Source organism: Equus caballus, chromosome 9 (genome assembly GCF_041296265.1).
Source record: "Equus caballus isolate H_3958 breed thoroughbred chromosome 9, TB-T2T, whole genome shotgun sequence".
Lineage (NCBI taxonomy): Eukaryota > Metazoa > Chordata > Mammalia > Perissodactyla > Equidae > Equus > Equus caballus.
The window spans coordinates 48,907,562-48,921,156 of record NC_091692.1 but is presented as its reverse complement, the minus strand read 5'-3'; positions in this window follow the sequence as shown (position 1 = coordinate 48,921,156).

Sequence of the window (13,595 nt, the reverse complement as noted above, 5' to 3'; positions counted from 1 at the left end):
GTTCTACGTCAGCCAGATCAAGAGTGCAAAGAAACTGCGTTTCACAGGCCTTTGAAATAGATGTTCCCGGTAGGCTGTAAGAGCACTGTGCAGAGCGAGTTGTTTCTTAGCTTCCCAAAGAGCTGGAAGCAAGATGCTCTGGCGCCCATTCGCCCTTTGTTAAGAAGCCTGCACGTTGTGCCTTTCAGCTCTAGGGCAATGTGGCACACCGAGGGTAGAAGTTCTACTTCAGGCAGATCAGGCCTGCAAAGAAACTGCGTTTCACAGGCCTTTGTAAGAGATATTCCCGGTAGGCTGTAAGAGCACTGTGCAGAGCGAGTTGTTTCTTAGCTTCCCAAAGAGCTGGAAGCAAGATGCTCTGGGGCCCAACTCGCCCTTTGGAAAGGAGACAGCGCGTTGTAGCTTTCAGCTCTAGGGCAATGTGGCACACCCAAAGCAGAAGTTCTACTTCAGCCAGATCAGGCCTGCAAAGAAACTGCGTTTCACAGGCCTTTGTAAGAGATGTTCCCGGTAGGCTGTAAGAGCACTGTGCAGAGCGAGTTCGTTCTTAGCTTCCCAAAGAGCTGGAAGCAAGATGCTCTGGGGCCCAACTCAGCCTTTGTTAAGAAGCCTGCACGTTGTGCCTTTCAGCTGTAGGACAATGTGGCACACCCACAGCAGAAGTTCTACTTCAGCCAGATCAGGCCTGCTAAGAAACTGCGTTTCACAGGCCTTTGAAAGAGATGTTCCCGGTAGGCTGTAAGAGCACTGTGCAGAGCGAGTTGTTTCTTAGCTTCCCAAGAGCTGGAAGCAAGAAGCTCTGGGGCCCAACTCGCCCTTTGTTAAGAAGCCTGCACGTTGTGCCTTTCAGCTGTAGGGGAATGTGGCACACCCAGGGCCGAAGTTCTCCTTCAGCCAGATCAGGCCTGCATAGAAACTACGTTTCACAGGCCTTTGTAAGAGATGTTCCCGGTAGGCTGTAAGAGCACTGCGCAGAGCGAGTTGTTTCTTAGCTTCCCAAAGAGCTGGAAGCAAGATGCTCTGGGTCCCAACTTGCCCTTTGTTAAGAAGCCTGCACGTTGTGCCTTTCAGCTCTAGGTCAATGTTGCACACCCAGGGCAGAAGTTCTACTTCAGCCAGATAATGTCTGCAAAGAAACTGCGTTTCACAGGCCTCCCTAGGAGATGTTCCTGGTAGGCTGTAAGAGAACTGTGCAGAGAGAGTTTCTTCTTAGCTTCCCAAAGAGCTGGAAGCAAGATGCTCTGGGGCCCAACTCGACCTTTTGAAAGGAGACAGCACGTTGTAGCTTTCAGCCTTAGGGCAATGTGGCACACCCAGAGCAGAAGTTCTACTTCAGCCAGATCAGGCCTGCAAAGAAACTGCGTTTCACAGGCCTTTTTAAGAGATGTTCCCGGTAGGCTGGAAGAGCACTGTGCAGAGCGAGTTGTTTCTTAGCTTCCCAAAGAGCTGGAAGCAAGATGCTGTGGGGCCCAACTCGCCATATGTTAAGAAGCCTGCACGTTGTGCCTTTCAGCTCTAGGGCAATGTGGCACACCCAGGGCAGAAGTTCTACTTCAGCCAGATCAGGCCTGCAAAGAAACTGCGTTTCACAGGCCTTTGTAAGAGATGTTCCCGGTAGGCTGTAAGAGCACTGTGCATCGCGAGTTCTTTCTTAGCTTCCCAAAGAGCTGGAAGCAAGATGCACTGGAGCCCAACACGCAATTTGTTAAGAAGCCTGCACGTTGTGCCTTTCAGCTCTAGGGCAATGTGGCACACCCAGGGCAGAAGTTCAACTTCATCCAGATCTGGCCTGCAATAAAGCTGCGTTTCACAGGCCTTTGTAAGAGATGTTTTCGGTAGGCTCTAAGTTCACTGTGCAGAGCGAGATGTTTCTTAGCTTCCCAAAGAGCTGGAAGCAAGATGCTCTGGGGCCCAACTCAGCCTTTGTTAACAAGCCTGCACGTTGTTCCTTTCAGCTCTAGGGCAATGTGGCACACCCAGGGCAGAAGTTCTACTTCAGCCAGATCAGGCCTGCCAAGAATCTGCGTTTCACAGGCCTTTGTAAGAGATGTTCCCAGTAGGCTGTAAGAGCACTGTGCAGAGCAAGTTGTTTCTTAGCTTCCCAAAGAGCTGGAAGCAAGATGCTCTGGGGCCCAACTCGCCCTTTGTTAAGAAGCCTACACATTGTGCCTTTCAGCTCTAGGGCAATGTGGCACACCCAGAGCAGAACTTCTACTTCAGCCAGATCAGGCCTGCCAAGAAACTGCGTTTCACAGGACTTTGTAAGAGATGTTCCCCGTAGGCTGTAAGAGCACTGTGCAAAGCGAGTTGTTTCTTAGCTCCCCAAGGAGCTGGAAGCAAGATGCTGTGGGCCCAACTCGCACTTTTAAGAAGCCTGCACGTTGTGCCTTTCAGCTCTAGGGCAATGTGGCACACCCAGGGCAGAAGTTCTACTTCAGCCAGATCAGGCCTGCAAAGAAAGAGCGTTTCACAGGCCTTTGTAAGAGATGTTCCCGGTAGGCTGTAAGAGCACTGTGCAGAGCGAGTTCTTTCTTAGCTTCCCAAAGAGCTGGAAGCAAGATGCTCTGGGGCCCAACTTGCCCTTTGTTAAGAAGCCTGCACGTTGTGCCTTTCAGCTCTAGGGCAATGTGGCACACCCAGGGCAGAAGTTCTACTTCAGCCAGATCAGGCCTGCAAAGAAACTGCGTTTCACAGGCCTTTGTAAGAGACGTTCCCGGTAGGCTGTAAGAGTACTGTGCACAGCGAGCTGCATCTTAGCTTCCCAAAGAGCTGGAAGCAAGATGCTGTGGGCCCAACTCGCACTTTTAAGAAGCCTGCACGTTGTGCCTTTCAGCTCTCGGGCAATGTGGCACACCCAGGGCAGAAGTTCTACTTCAGCCAGATCAGGCCTGCAAAGAAACTGCGTTTCACAGGCCTTTGTAAGAGATGTTCCCGGTAGGCTGTAAGAGCACTGTGCAGAGCGAGTTCTTTCTTAGCTTCCCAAAGAGCTGGAAGCAAGATGCTCTGGGGCCCAACTCGCCCTTTGGAAAGGAGACAGCGCGTTGTAGCTTTCAGCTCTAGGGCAATGTGGCACACCCAAAGCAGAAGTTCTACTTCAGGCAGATCAGGCCTGCAAAGAAACTGCGTTTCACAGGCCTTTGTAAGAGATGTTCCCGGTAGGCTGTAAGAGCACTGTGCAGAGTGAGTTGTTTCTTAGCTTCCCAAGAGCTGGAAGCAAGAAGCTCTGGGGCCCAACTCGCCCTTTGTTAAGAAGCCTGCACGTTGTGCCTTTCAGCTGTAGGGCAATGTGGCACACCCAGGGCAGAAGTTCTCCTTCAGCCAGATCAGGCCTGCATAGAAACTACGTTTCACAGGTCTTTGTAAGAGATGTTCCCGGTAGGCTGTAAGAGCACTGTGCAGAGCGAGTTGTTTCTTAGCTCCCAAAGAGCTGGAAGCCAGATGCTGTGTGGCCCAACTCGCCCTTTGTTAAGAAGCCTGCACGTTGTGCCTTTCAGCTCTAGGGCAATGTGGCACACCCAGGGCAGAAGTTCTACTTCAGCCAGATAAGGCGTGCATAGAAACTGCCATTCACAGGCCTTTGTAAGAGATGTTCCCTGTAGGCTGTAAGAGCACTGTGCAGAGCGAGTTGTTTCTTAGCTTCCCAAAGAGCTGGAAGCAAGATGCTCTGGGTCCCAACTTGCCCTTTGTTAAGAAGCCTGCACGTTGTGCCTTTCAGCTCTAGGTCAATGTTGCACACCCAGGGCAGAAGTTCTACTTCAGCCAGATAATGTCTGCAAAGAAACTGCGTTTCACAGGCCTCTCTAGGAGATGGTCCTGGTAGGCTGTAAGAGAACTGTGCAGAGAGAGTTTCTTCTTAGCTTCCCAAAGAGCTGGAGGCAAGATGCTCTGGCGCCCAACTCGCCCTTTGTTACGAAGCCTGCACGTTGTGCCTTTCATCTCTAGGGCAATGTGGCACACCCAGGGCAGAAGTTCTACTTCAGCCAGATCAGGCCTGCCAAGAAACTGCGTTTCACAGGCCTTTGTAAGAGATGTTCCCGGTAGGCTGTAAGAGCACTGTGCAGAGCGAGTTGTTTCTTAGCTTCCCAAAGAGCTGAAAACAAGATGCTCTGGGGCCCAACTCGCCATTTGGAAATGAGACAGCACGTTGTGCCTTTCAGCTGTAGGGCAATGTGGCACACCCAGAGCAGAAGTTCTACTTCAGCCAGATCAGGCCTGCAAAGAAACTGCGTTTCACAGGCCTTTGTAAGAGATGTTCCCGGTAGGCTGTAAGAGCACTGTGCAGAGCGAGTTCTTTCTTAGCTTCCCAAAGAGCTGGAAGCAAGATGCACTGGAGCCCAACACGCAATTTGTTAAGAAGCCTGCACGTTGTGCCTTTCAGCTCTAGGGCAATGTGGCACACCCAGGGCAGAAGTTCAACTTCATCCAGATCTGGCCTGCAATAAAGCTGCGTTTCACAGGCCTTTGTAAGAGATGTTTTCGGTAGGCTCTGAGTTCACTGTGCAGAGCGAGATGTTTCTTAGCTTCCCAAAGAGCTGGAAGCAAGATGCTCTGGGGCCCAACTCAGCCTTTGTTAACAAGCCTGCACGTTGTTCCTTTCAGCTCTAGGGCAATGTGGCACACCCAGGGCAGAAGTTCTACTTCAGCCAGATCAGGCCTGCCAAGAATCTGCGTTTCACAGGCCTTTGTAAGAGATGTTCCCAGTAGGCTGTAAGAGCACTGTGCAGAGCAAGTTGTTTCTTAGCTTCCCAAAGAGCTGGAAGCAAGATGCTCTGGGGCCCAACTCGCCCTTTGTTAAGAAGCCTACACGTTGTGCCTTTCAGCTCTAGGGCAATGTGGCACACCCAGAGCAGAACTTCTACTTCAGCCAGATCAGGCCTGCCAAGAAACTGCGTTTCACAGGACTTTGTAAGAGATGTTCCCCGTAGGCTGTAAGAGCACTGTGCAAAGCGAGTTGTTTCTTAGCTTCCCAAAGAGCTGGAAGCAAGATGCTGTGGGCCCAACTCGCACTTTTAAGAAGCCTGCACGTTGTGCCTTTCAGCTCTAGGGCAATGTGGCACACCCAGGGCAGAAGTTCTACTTCAGCCAGATCAGGCCTGCAAAGAAAGAGCGTTTCACAGGCCTTTGTAAGAGATGTTCCCGGTAGGCTGTAAGAGCACTGTGCAGAGCGAGTTCTTTCTTAGCTTCCCAAAGAGCTGGAAGCAAGATGCTCTGTGGCCCAACTTGCCCTTTGTTAAGAAGCCTCCACGTTGTGCCTTTCAGCTCTAGGGCAATGTGGCACACCCAGGGCAGAAGTTCTACTTCAGCCAGATCAGGCCTGCAAAGAAACTGCGTTTCACAGGCCTTTGTAAGAGACGTTCCCGGTAGGCTGTAAGAGCACTGTGCACAGCGAGCTGCATCTTAGCTTCCCAAAGAGCTGGAAGCAAGATGCTCTGGGGCCCAACTCGCCCTTTTGAAAGGAGACAGCACCATGTAGCTTTCAGCCTTAGGGCAATGTGGCACACCCAGAGCAGAAGTTCTACTTCAGCCAGATCAGGCCTGCAAAGAAACTGCGTTTCACAGGCCTTTGTAAGATATGCTCCCGGTAGGCTGTAAGAGCACTGTGCAGAGCGAGTTGTTTCTTAGCTTCCCAAAGAGCTGGAAGCAAGATGCTGTGGAGACCAACTCGCCCTATGTTAAGAAGCCTGCACGTTGTGCCTTTCAGCTCTAGGGAAATGTGGCACACCCAGGGCAGAAGTTCTACTTCAGCCAGATCAGGCCTGCAAAGAAACTGCGTTTCACAGGCCTTTGTAAGAGATGTTCCCGGTAGGCTGTAAGAGCACTGTGCAGAGCGAGTTGTTTCTTAGCTTCCCAAAGAGCTGGAAGCAAGATGGTCTGGGGCCCAACTCTCCCTTTGGAAAGGAGACAGCGCGTTGTAGCTTTCAGCTCTAGGGCAATGTGGCACACCCAAAGCAGAAGTTCTACTTCAGCCAGATCAGGCCTGCAAAGAAACTGCGTTTCACAGGCCTTTGAAAGAGATGTTCCCGGTAGGCTGTAAGAGCACTGTGCAGAGCGAGTTTCTTCTTAGCTTCCCAAAGAGCTGGAAGCAGGATTCTCTGGGGCCCAACTCGCCCTTTGTTAAGAAGCCTGCATGTTGTGACTTTCAGCTCTAGGGCAATGTGGCACACCAGGGCAGAAGTTCTAATCAGCCAGATCAGGCCTGCAAAGAAACTGCGTTTCACAGGCCTTTGTAAGAGATGTTCCCAGTAGGCTGTAAGAGCACTGTGCAGAGCGAGTTGTTTCTTGGCTTCCCAAAGAGCTGGAAGCAAGATGCTCTGGGGCCCAACTCGCCCTTTGTTAAGAAGCCTACACGTGGTGCCTTTCAGCTCTAGGGCAATGTGGCACACCCCCAGCAGAACTTCTACTTCAGCCAGATCAGGCCTGCCAAGAAACTGCGTTTCACAGGACTTTGTAAGAGATGTTCCCCGTAGGCTGTAAGAGCACTGTGCAAAGCGAGTTGTTTCTTAGCTTCCCAAAGAGCTGGAACCAAGATGCTGTGGTGCCCAACTCGACCTTTGTTAAGAAGCCTGCACGTTGTGCCTTTCAGCTCTAGGGCAATGTGGCACACCCAGGGCAGAAGTTCTACTTCAGCCAGATCAGGCCTGCATAGAAACTGCGTTTCAGAGGCCTTTGTAAGAGATGTTCCCGGTAGGCTGTAAGAGCACTGTGCAGAGCGAGTTGTTTCTTAGCTTCCCAAAGAGCTGGAAGCAAGAATCTCTGGGGCCGAACTCGCCCTTTGTTAAGAAGCCTTCACGTTGTGCCTTTCAGCTCTAGGGCAATGTGGCACACCCAGGGCAGAAGTTCTACTTCAGCCAGATCAGGCCTGCAAAGAAACTGCGTTTCACAAGCCTTTGTAAGAGATGTTCCCGGTAGGCTGTAAGAGCACTGTGCAGAGCGAGCTGCTTCTTAGCTTCCCAAAGAGCTGGAAGCAAGATGCTCTGGGCCCAACTCGACCTTTTGAAAGGAGACAGCACGTTGTAGCTTTCAGCCTTAGGGCAATGTGGCACACCCAGAGCAGAAGTTCTACTTCAGCCAGATCAGGCCTGCAAAGAAACTGCGTTTCACAGGCCTTTGTAAGAGATGTTCCCGGTAGGCTGTAAGAGCACTGTGCAGAGCGAGTTGTTTCTTAGCTTCCCAAAGAGCTGGAAGCAAGATGCTGTGGGGCCCAACTCGCCCTTTGTTAAGAAGAGTGCACCTTGTGCCTTTCAGCTCTAGGGCAATGTGGCACACCCAGGGCAGAAGTTCTACTTCAGACAGATCAGGCCTGCAAAGAAACTGCGTTTCACAGGCCTGTGTAAGAGATGTTCCTGGTAGGCTGTAAGTGCACTGTGCAGAGCGAGTTGTTTCTTAGCTTCCCAAAGAGCTGGAAGCTAGATGCTCTGGGGCCCAACTCGCCCTTTGTTAAGAAGACTGCACGTTGTGCCTTTCAGCTCTAGGGCAATGTGGCACACCGAGGGCAGAAGTTCTAATCAGCCAGATCAGGCCTGCAAAGAAACTGCGTTTCACAGGCCTTTGTAAGAGATGTTCCCGGTAGGCTGTAAGAGCACTGTGCACAGCGAGCTGCTTCTTAGCTTCCCAAAGAGCTGGAAGCAAGATTCTCTGGGGCCCAACTCGCCCTTTTGAAAGGAGACAGCACCATGTAGCTTTCAGCCTTAGGGCAATGTGGCACACCCAGAGCAGAAGTTCTACTTCAGCCAGATGAGGCCTGCAAAGATACTGCGTTTCACAGGCCTTTGTAAGATATGTTCCCGGTAGGCTGTAAGAGCACTGTGCAGAGCGAGTTGTTTCTTAGCTTCCCAAAGAGCTGGAAGCAAGATGCTGTGGAGCCCAACTCGCCCTATGTTAAGAAGCCTGCATGTTGTGCCTTTCAGCTCTAGGGCAATGTGGCACACCCAGGGCAGAAGTTCTACTTCAGCCAGATCAGGCCTGCCAAGAAACTGCGTTTCACAGGCCTTTGAAATAGATGTTCCCGGTAGGCTGTAAGAGCACTGTGCAGAGCGAGTTGTTTCTTAGCTTCCCAAAGAGCTGGAAGCAAGATGCTCTGGCGCCCAACTCGCCCTTTGTTAAGAAGCCTGCACGTTGTGCCTTTCAGCTCTAGGGCAATGTGGCACACCCAGGGTAGAAGTTCTACTTCCACCAGATAATGTCTGCAAATAAAGGGCGTTTCACAGGTCTTTGTAAGAGATGTTCCTGGTAGGCTGCAAGAGCACTGTGCAGAGCGAGTTGTTTCTTAGCTTCTCAAAGAGCTGGATGCAAGATGCTCTGGGGCCCAACTCGCCCTTTGTTAGGAAGACTGCACGTTGTGCCTTTCAGCTCTAGGGCAATGTGGCACACCCAGGGCAGAAGTTCAACTTCATCCAGATCTGGCCTGCAAAAAAGCTGCGTTTCACAGGCCTTTGTAAGAGATGTTTCCGGTAGGCTGTAAGAGCACTGTGCAGAGCGAGTTGTTTCTTAGCTTCCCAAAGAGCTGGAAGCAAGATGCTGTGGAGCCCAACTCGCCCTATGTTAAGAAGCCTGCACGTTGTGCCTTTCAGCTCTAGGGCAATGTGGCACACCCAGGGCAGAAGTTCTACTTCAGCCAGATCAGGCCTGCAAAGAAACTGCGTTTCACAGGCCTTTGAAATAGATATTCCCGGTAGGCTGTAAGAGCACTGTGCAGAGCGAGTTGTTTCTTAGCTTCCCAAAGAGCTGGAAGCAAGATGCTCTGGGGCCCAACTCGCCCTTTGAAAAGGAGACAGCACGTTGTAGCTTTCAGATCTAGGGCAATGTGGCACACCCAGAGGAGAAGTTCTACTTCAGCCAGATCAGGCCTGCAAAGAAACTGCGTTTCATAGGCCTTTGTAAGAGATGTTCCCGGTAGCCTGTAAGAGCACTGTGCAGAGCGAGTTCTTTCTTAGCTTCCCAAAGAGCTGGAAGCAAGATGCTCTGGGGCCCAACTCGCCCTTTGTTAAGAAGAGTGCACGTTGTGCCTTTCAGCTCTAGGGCAATGTGGCACACCCAGGGCAGAAGTTGTACTTCAGACAGATCAGGCCTGCAAAGAAACTGCGTTCCACAGGCCTTTGTAAGAGATGTTCCCGGTAGGCTGTAAGAGCACTGTGCAGAGCGAGTTGTTTCTTAGCTTCCCAAAGAGCTGGAAGCAAGATGCTCTGGGGCCCAACTCGCCCTTTGTTAAGAAGAGTGCACGTTGTGCCTTTCAGCTCTAGGGCAATGTGGCACACCCAGGGCAGAAGTTCTACTTCAGCCAGATCAGGCCTGCAAAGAAACTGCGTTTCACAGGCCTTTGAAATAGATGTTCCCGGTAGGCTGTAAGAGCACTGTGCAGAGCGAGTTGTTTCTTAGCTTCCCAAGAGCTGGAAGCAAGATGCTCTGGGGCCCAACTCGTCCTTTGTTAAGAAGTCTGCACGTTGTGACTTTCAGCTCTAGGGCAATGTGGCACACCCAGGGCAGAAGTTCTACTTCAGCCAGATCAGGCCTTCAAAGAAACTGCACTTCACAGGCCTTTGTAAGAGATGTTCCCGGTAGGCTGTAAGAGCACTGTGCAGAGCGAGTTGTTTCTTAGCTTCCCAAAGAGCTGGAAGCAAGATGCTGTGGGGCCCAACTCTCCCTTTGTTAAGAAGCCTGCACGTTGTGCCTTTCAGCTCTAGGGCAATGCGGCACACCCAGGGTAGAAGTTCTACTTCCACCAGATAATGTCTGCAAAGAAAGGGCGTTTCACAGGTCTTTGTAAGAGATGTTCCTGGTAGGCTGTAAGAGCACTGTGCAGAGCGAGTTGTTTCTTAGCTTCTCAAAGAGCTGGATGCAAGATGCTCTGGGGCCCAACTCGCCCTTTGTTAGGAAGACTGCACGTTGTGCCTTTCAGCTCTAGGGCAATGTGGCACACCCAGGGCAGAAGTTCAACTTCATCCAGATCTGGCCTGCAAAAAAGCTGCGTTTCACAGGCCTTTGTAAGAGATGTTTCCGGTAGGCTGTAAGAGCACTGTGCAGAGCGAGTTGTTTCTTAGCTTCCCAAAGAGCTGGAAGCAAGATGCTGTGGGGCCCAACTCGCCCTTTGTTAAGAAGCCTGCACGTTGTGCCTTTCAGCTCTAGGGCAATGTGGCACACCCAGGGCAGAAGTTCTACTTCAGCCAGATCAGGCCTGCAAAGAAACTGCGTTTCACAGGCCTTTGCAAGAGATGTTCCCGGTAGGCTGTAAGAGCACTGTGCAGAGCGAGTTGTTTCTTAGCTTCCCAAAGAGCTGGAAGCAAGATGCTCTGGGGCCCAACTCGCCCTATGTTAAGAAGCCTGCACGTTGTGCCTTTCATCTCTAGGGCAATGTGGCACACCCAGGGCAGAAGTTCTACTTCAGCCAGATCAGGCCTGCCAAGAAACTGCGTTTCACAGGCCTTTGTAAAAGATGTTCCCGGTAGGCTGTAAGAGCACTGTGCAGAGCGAGTTGTTTCTTAGCTTCCCAAAGAGCTGGAAGCAGGATGCTCTGTGGCCCAACTCGCCCTTTGTTAAGAAGCCTGCACGTTGTGCCTTTCAGCTCTAGGGCAATGTGGCACACCCAGGGCAGAAGTTCTACTTCAGCCAGATCAGGCCTGCAAAGAAACTGCGTTTCACAGGCCTTTGTAAGAGATGTTCCCGGTAGGCTGTAAGAGCACTGTGCAGAGCGAGTTGCTTCTTAGCTTCCCAAACAGCTGGAAGCAAGATGCTCTGGGGCCCAACTCGCCCTTTGGTAAGAAGCCTGCACGTTGTGCCTTTCAGCTCTAGGGCAATGTGGCACACCCAGGGCAGAAGTTCTACTTCAGACAGATCATGCCTGCAAAGAAATTGCGTTTCACAGGCCTTTGTAACTGATGTTCTCGGTAGGCTGTAAGAGCACTGTGCAGAGCGAGTTGCTTCTTAGCTTCCCAAAGAGCTGGAAGCAAGATGCTCTGGGGCCCAACTCGCCCTTTGTTAATAAGTGTGCACGTTGTGCCTTTCAGCTCTAGGGCAATGTGGCACACCCAGGTCAGAAGTTCTACTTCAGAGAGATCAGGCCTGCAAAGAAACTGCGTTTCACAGGCCTTTGTAAGAGATGTTCCCGGTAGGCTGTAAGAGCACTGTGCAGAGCGAGTTGTTTCTTAGCTTCCCAAAGAGCTGGAAGCAAGATGCTCTGGCGCCCAACTCGCGGTTTGTTAAGAAGCCTGCACGTTGTGCCTTTCAGCTCTAGGGCAATGTGGCACACCCAGGGCAGAAGTTCTACTTCAGCCAGATCAGGCCTGCAAAGAAACTGCGTTTCACAGGCCTTTGTAAGAGATGTTCCCGGTAGGCTGTAAGAGCACTGTGCAGAGCGAGCTGCTTCTTAGCTTCCCAAAGAGCTGGAAGCAAGATGCTCTGGGGCCCAACTCGCCCTTTTGAAAGGAGACAGCACGTTGTAGCTTTCAGCCTTAGGGCAATGTGGCACACCCAGAGCAGAAGTTCTACTTCAGCCAGATCAGGCCTGCAAAGAAACTGCGTTTCACAGGCCTTTGCAAGAGATGTTCCCGGTAGGCTGTAAGAGCACTGTGCAGAGCGAGTTGTTTCTTAGCTTCCCAAAGAGCTGGAAGCAAGATGCTCTGGGGCCCAACTCGCCCTATGTTAAGAAGCCTGCAAGTTGTGCCTTTCAGCTCTAGGGCAATGTGGCACACCGAAGGCAGAAGTATTACTTCAGCCAGATCAGGCCTGCCAAGAAACTGCGTTTCACAGGTCTTTGTAAGATATGTTCCCGGTAGGCTGTAAGAGCACTGTGCAGAGCGAGTTGCTTCTTAGCTTCCCAAAGAGCTGAAAGCAAGATGCTCTGGGTCCCAAATCTCCCTTTGGAAAGGAGACAGCACGTTGTAGCTTTCAGCTCTAGGGCAATGTGTCACACCCAGAGTAGAAGTTCTACTTCAGCCAGATCAGGCCTGCAAAGAAACTGCGTTTCACAGGCCTTTGTAAGAGATGTTCCCGGTAGGCTGTAAGAGCACTGTGCAGAGCGAGTTCTTTCTTAGCTTCCCAACGAGCTGGAAGCAAGATGCACTGGGGACAAACACGCCCTTTGTTAAGAAGCCTGCACGTTGTGCCTTTCAGCTCTAGGGCAATGTGGCACACCCAGGGCAGAAGTTCTACTTCAGCCAGATCAGGCCTGCAAAGAAACTGCGTTTCACAGGCCTTTGTAAAAGATGTTCACAGTAGGCTTAAGAGCACTGTGCAGAGCGAGTTGTTTCTTAGCTTCCCAAAGAGCTGGAAGCAAGATGCTCTGGGGCCCAACTCGCCCTATGTTAAGAAGCCTGCACGTTGTGCCTTTCATCTCTAGGGCAATGTGGCACACCCAGGGCAGAAGTTCTACTTCAGCCAGATCAGGCCTGCCAAGAAACTGCGTTTCACAGGCCTTTGTAAGAGATGTTCCCGGTAGGCTGTAAGAGCACTGTGCAGAGCGAGTTGCTTCTTAGCTTCCCAAACAGCTGGAAGCAAGATGCTCTGGGGCCCAACTCGCCCTTTGGTAAGAAGCCTGCACGTTGTGCCTTTCAGCTCTAGGGCAATGTGGCACACCCAGGGCAGAAGTTCTACTTCAGACAGATCATGCCTGCAAAGAAATTGCGTTTCACAGGCCTTTGTAAGTGATGTTCTCGGTAGGCTGTAAGAGCACTGTGCAGAGCGAGTTGCTTCTTAGCTTCCCAAAGAGCTGGAAGCAAGATGCTCTGGGGCCCAACTCGCCCTTTGTTAATAAGTGTGCACGTTGTGCCTTTCAGCTCTAGGGCAATGTGGCACACCCAGGTCAGAAGTTCTACTTCAGAGAGATCAGGCCTGCAAAGAAACTGCGTTTCACAGGCCTTTGTAAGAGATGTTCCCGGTAGGCTGTAAGAGCACTGTGCAGAGCGAGTTGTTTCTTAGCTTCCCAAAGAGCTGGAAGCAAGATGCTCTGGCGCCCAACTCGCGGTTTGTTAAGAAGCCTGCACGTTGTGCCTTTCAGCTCTAGGGCAATGTGGCACACCCAGGGCAGAAGTTCTACTTCAGCCAGATCAGGCCTGCAAAGAAACTGCGTTTCACAGGCCTTTGTAAGAGATGTTCCCGGTAGGCTGTAAGAGCACTGTGCAGAGCGAGCTGCTTCTTAGCTTCCCAAAGAGCTGGAAGCAAGATGCTCTGGGGCCCAACTCGCCCTTTTGAAAGGAGACAGCACGTTGTAGCTTTCAGCCTTAGGGCAATGTGGCACACCCAGAGCAGAAGTTCTACTTCAGCCAGATCAGGCCTGCAAAGAAACTGCGTTTCACAGGCCTTTGCAAGAGATGTTCCCGGTAGGCTGTAAGAGCACTGTGCAGAGCGAGTTGTTTCTTAGCTTCCCAAAGAGCTGGAAGCAAGATGCTCTGGGGCCCAACTCGCCCTATGTTAAGAAGCCTGCAAGTTGTGCCTTTCAGCTCTAGGGCAATGTGGCACACCGAAGGCAGAAGTATTACTTCAGCCAGATCAGGCCTGCCAAGAAACTGCGTTTCACAGGTCTTTGTAAGATATGTTCCCGGTAGGCTGTAAGAGCACTGTGCAGAGCGAGTTGCTTCTTAGCTTCCCAAAGAGCTGAAAGCAAG